Genomic DNA, 6,043 nt, shown 5'->3' on the forward strand with positions numbered 1-6,043 from the left:
GGGCTCAATTACTCCTGGGCTCTTTTGTATTTGTATGACATCATGGCCAAATGTTGATTAATTTAAGCTGTTGACTGCTTTACCATGGATATTTGTTGACACCAAGCTAAAGAAGGTGTGACCATAGTCAGGAAGTTCAGAAGCCTAAATGTTGTACTTTATTCGTTTTACAGTCCATGGATGTCTTGTTAATGACTGTAAATGTTTTATGTGATTCAGTCACATTCGTAAAAGATGGACTTCTTGACTGTGTAAAACAAATAAACATGAATATCCCTCTCTCACTCTGTCCATCTGAGTAGAGCAGCCCTTACAACAAAAAAACACATGACAAAATCACGTGAAAAGAACGTGTGAAAAAGCATGTGGTTTTCGGACACATACTTGCGCATTTTTTGAACAAATGCTGTGAAAAATGTTACTTGTGACATTTTCACGAGTCAGACACGTGGTTTTCAGACACTTACGATGTTTCACATACTTTTTTCATATGCGAACAAACTCCGACGTGATATTATACGTTCCACGTGTGCTTTTGTAACTGCAGGGATTCTCCCACAGGAGAAGCTAACGTGTTGACCATTTGACCAAGAGGGCCAACATTAATTTTGAAGTCGCAGGCGGGGCTACCTCATCACGTGACCATGAGCAACCATGACAGACTCATGACAGACTCATGTCTGCTAAACTTTCACGTGCATTTTCACATTTTAATGTCAACTAGTCCTGTCAATATATATATATATATATTTATTGTAGAATTTGCTGTGATTAAACACAATTAATCGTAAATTCATAATTTGCTCAAATTGAGCTGTAATTTAAGATTTTGTTATTAAAAAAGCATTACAAAAAGCATTAAAAAAGCATTAAAAAAGCATTACAAAAGCATTACAAAAAGCATTACAAAAAGCATTACAAAAAGCATTAAAAAAGCATCACAAAAAGCATTACAAAAAGCATTTAAAAAGCATTTAAAAAAGCATTACAAGAATATTGCCGTTTTGAACGCTTTCAGACAATGCAAAAAAACAAAAAAAGATCACAAAAATGACAAAAAATTTAACTTGATTAACTCTGACAGCCCTAATTTGAACATGTTCAAAAAGATAAAGAAGGAGACATTGAGCGCTAGATTCTCTGTTCTTTTCACTGGTTTCCTTCAAACGGCCACTGACCAACAGAGGCGTGAGCCAGCAGCAGTAACACTCTGAGTGGATGTCTCAGAAATAAGAAATAATACTTTTTCAAACACATGAATTATTATACTCAGGTAGACTAAGTTACCTTTTTACATTATGGCATTACAGAATTTGCAATTCCACATGTGGAAATATTGCTACTGCAACATGTTAGTGCCACCTTTTCACATGTGATGAGAATAACGTGTGAACTTGCAATTCCACGTGTGAAAGTGAAAACATGTTTTTCTTCTCACATGGGAAGAGGTGGTGTTAACATGTGAACTCTAAATGTAACACACGTGTTTCATGTGTGAAATTTAAGCTTAACATTTGAAAACTGCAAATTTGTTAATTGTTTTATTTGTTAGGGAGTGTTGACTTTGGGTGAAACAAGGCTGCTCTGAGGAAAAATCCATTGTGGCCAAACAAGGCGTCTGAACACGCAGACGTTTACAGTGAGCCCAACGCAACCAGTTTACAAACACTCCGCACTATTTTTGCACACTCAGAGAGATATTTCTCCAGTGGTTTAACACTGCAGTCATCATGTACTTGCCGTTTGCAGTATCCCAAAAACAGCAACACCTTTTTCAGACCTTCTCATGTCAGCAAGCCATTGACACTCTCTTCCCCATATCTACAATGACTGTTATGATCTGACATACTAATCGTAGCTAATCTACTTCTGCTTGTGTGGATAGGATCAAGACCAGGACACACAAAGTTATGTAGTAGGTCAGAGCTTCCCCCAAAGTCCTGGCCTCTTTCTTTACCATGAACATGCAGCTGTTAAATAGGTGCTTTTTCAGCCAGACTTTTACCTCCTTGCTGCTGCTGTTCTCTGGGAGCCCCTTGACAATGTTGTGGTGCCTTCTCCACATGTGTTGACCAGCACTGCTTTCATTGCTCTGTGATTCATTGCACTGAAGTTGAAATACCTGTTTGGGTAGTCATGTCTCCACTGCATCCCACATCTCGTCCCTCGGACCGACACACCACATACTCCTCCCACTCCTCAACATGGCTGTCACGATGTCACCCTACGTCTTAATCCCAGTACCTTTTCAGAAAGCCCTGCAGTAAGCCCAAATCACATTAAGGATAAGATGGACTGAAGTGAATAGCTGAAGTTTGATTAGTGTTGTGAAAATCATTTTATAATAAATACTGATTTCAAGGTTGTTTATAATACTGAAAATGATGATGAAGTTTATAGGTCATGGTCATATTTGTGATTCGGAACAACGGGAAGAAGAAGAGGGCGTTGCCTTTGAATAAGGGTAGGCTGTCTTCAGTCTGTTTTCCTATGACTGTATGGGTACAATTTCTTTCTTTTTTCAGTTATTATGGGTAGTGATTCTAATTCGATTTTATTATTTGAAATTGTTTTGTTTCATTTTTAACCAGTAGTGGTGTTTTGTTATTTTAACACATTCCTCACATTGTGAGTCTTGTGTCAAAAATGAGGAATAATGATATATGAAGGAGTGTATCGAGTGATAGATGAAGGAGTGTATCGAGTGATAGATGAAGGAGTGTACTGTCGTGTTGCTTGTTCTGTTCTGTTTCGATACAAATCTCACCAGATTGGGTCTGCTGGGTTAGAGGGGTTAGAGGTCTAACTTCCTGATCCTGTGACTATGCGGTGAAGTTGACAGTGTGATGGGGGGTATAAGCCAATTTGGGAAAAATTGCTTTCAACAGATTGGGTTTTAATTCTCTTTGACATATGTTTAGAGATTTGTGTTAAGAGTAATTGGTGAAAGTACTAATGGTCATATTGTCAATGCTTGTCTGGATTTCCTGAATCAGAAATGAACTGAACTAAACTGTGTTTCTGATCTGTCCTCTCTTGAGGTTATCATGAGGGTGACTGCAGTCGTTTGCATGGTAGGAATCATTTGTCCACGAGAACGGTGTGGACCTCAAAACCCCCTGTAACTGACTGAAGAAGAGCAACAAAGGTGTTCAATTCGACGCTGTCCTGCATCACTTCTACCGAGAGACCTGAGTCCGAGCCAGCAACCGGTGTACAGCATCCAATCAAAGCTATCAGCTGCTTTTCTCGCATGCCTTTTCTCTCAGGAGTGCGACATGAGTACACATGGAGTAAGCATGGAGAGAGATCCGTTCCAAAACTTCTCTCATGTTGCTGGTATGCTGGTTGGCTAGGGTGAGACATTGAAATTGGGACATTATCATGGGCCATCCACTTTCACTATGAAGCTATCTGAAGAAGACTATGAAGAGACGCCAGAAGATTGAGTGCCTGAAGGGGGGGGGTCTACTGTGCCCAAAATTGACCTAGGCTTGCCTTCAATTTGGGGTATCAAGTTGATCGTAGAGGTCTAACACACTGCTAAATATTATCATTTAGATTAAGGATGCATTGGGATACTGATCTGTGGTTATAATCATGATAAAAAGTGAATACTATAATTATGGATAATTATCCTGTCTATTAATATAAATATACATTCTGCCAGTGTTGATGTGCTATGTTGAGGGTTTTTAACATTGAGTACTAGGACCAATCACCAAAGCATTGTCATTCTAATTTTGGGTTGGATAATTAATTGGGTTTTGATTATGATTTGGGTACTGAAAGATTTTTGAAAACTGACCGATTGATTTGAGTATGTTCTTAGTATGTTAATAACTGTATGACATGGGTAAAGAAGTTGTGTACTTAAGATGTTGACACTATTCTCAGCATGCCCTGGTGAATGGAGAGGTTGAACCCTGATCCTGAGAGTGAACCTGATCCTAATCTATTTGACCTATATTAGCTAATTCAAATTTGATGATATTGATCCAAACCCTGAGCACAGGGCACAAATTGATCTGATGGCCCATTTGGTTTGTAAACGTTGTCCTAAGAGGGGCAACTGTAGATGTTGTCTTATCTGTACATTATAGGAACACCTATGCAAGGATTAAGGTTTTGCTTTATCTTGATATTAAGAATCAGTGGTAGACACTTTGTAAGTGCATGAAGAGGTCAACTGTACAAAAGTCATGTGCCTGTTTGTTAAAACTATACTTTCAGTTCCTGTTGATACTGTGTTCCAGTTTTACTTCTGCTGGCACATGATAGCAATAGGAGGAAGGATTGGGACACTAACTGCAAATAACAATAAGCTGAACTCCGCCTAGCAGGAACATCATTGTATTAGCAACTATTAATTATGAGCTTATATGGTATTAAGGTTAAGGGACATCACCCTGGGCGGGATGAACCTCAGTAGGGGATAAAAAGGGAAAACACCATCTTTTGAACTGAGTGTGTTAGTTGAAAATGACTGTAAGTATATACTTGCAATCCGTATTAAACAAACTAACCTCTGATCAAAGAAGGTTCCTGTGGTCTCTTGTATGAACTTAGGGCAGAAATCCCTGACAATAACTAGTTTGTTTAATTGCAAGCCAGATTGCAACCCGGAGTGTTGTCAGTTAGTTAATTAAACCATAAATCAATATGTTTTTGAATGGCGATTTAAAATGTCCTGTGCATACAGAGACCTTTCCTGAAGGCATGCCCCTTTCACACCAACACACAAGACAAATCCCTTGATTCATAAACTTCAACCCCCATGTGAAACGCACAACTCCTTTTGAAAAGTCAAATGACATGAGCCGTCAATACTCCAGTAAACATCATCATGAGTTTCAAGTATTTGCTTGTGTGTCCTTTGCGCCATCCTGAAGCAGAGGAAACAACTATACCCATTATTTTTGTCAGCTTGAGCGAACAGGTGGTAGTTACGTTTTATGCATCAGCCTCTAATGTGTTTTACTGCAGTGAGTCAGCAACACTGGGCTTATACTGTTTACACAGAAGGTGGACAGAGACACGTGCTTAGAACCTAATTTATACTCTTCATAAAGCCTGTTGAGATGATTAATAGGCCATGCAGACATTAGATGTTCTGCAATGAACTGAGGAATTTGAAACAATCTGAAGGTGCCTGTTGCACATCTTCAACCCTTCAATACATCTGAGAGACATGCATCCATTTAAATTGTTCCAAATGCAAACTCACGAAAGATGGTTACGTGGTCAAACCAGTGTGTATGGTCTGGATGAGGGGAGACAGCCGGCTTCTGTTCAGGTAGCAGATAAAGGGAGGGGAGTGTTGGCCATCTTGATGCAGCAGCAACAGGCTTTGTGGATCTGGGTCTGTGGTGTGGCTTTCAGAGGGTGGGTTAGTTGGAGCGCGGGGGAATAAATAATGCAGCTCTTTGTCTTGTGTGTGTGTGTGTGTGTGTGTGTGTGTGTGTGTGTGTGTGTGTGTGTGTGTGTGTGTGTGTGTGTGTGTGTGTGTGTGTGTGTGTGTGTGTGTGTGTGTGTGTGTGTGTGTGTGTGTGTGTGTGTGTGTGTGTGTGTGTCCATACTATTTTGTTAATGTAATATACAGTGCAGGAATGCAGTATACTCGCTGTAAATGTGTACAAATCTATACTGTACACTATGTACATCTAAGAAGAAAGTATGTGTAAGTCTGTTCTACATACGGAATGAACTACCTGAAATAGATGATGCCAAATCATTTACTTTGGTTGCATTTATTATCATCTGTAGTGAAATGGCATCTCCTTGATTAATGTACTGATACTGTATGTATACATTCAACTTAAAGGAACTCAGCAGCAGTAGAATACATTAATAGGAGGGGTGCTGAAATGTCTGCCACCCTGCTGGTCTTGATGAACTCTCTGTGCCAAACGCTTGACACTGCTTGCGTTAGTAGAGATCTTTTTTTATGGCCCTATTTGCATGACAAAGTGTGCTTCTGATTCATGGGTGCTGAGGAAGGTGGAGGGAGAGGGGGGAGAAGGCTGGCTGGAGGCAGAGGTGG

Source organism: Oncorhynchus gorbuscha, linkage group LG05, assembly GCF_021184085.1.
Source record: "Oncorhynchus gorbuscha isolate QuinsamMale2020 ecotype Even-year linkage group LG05, OgorEven_v1.0, whole genome shotgun sequence".
NCBI classification, from domain to species: domain Eukaryota; kingdom Metazoa; phylum Chordata; class Actinopteri; order Salmoniformes; family Salmonidae; genus Oncorhynchus; species Oncorhynchus gorbuscha.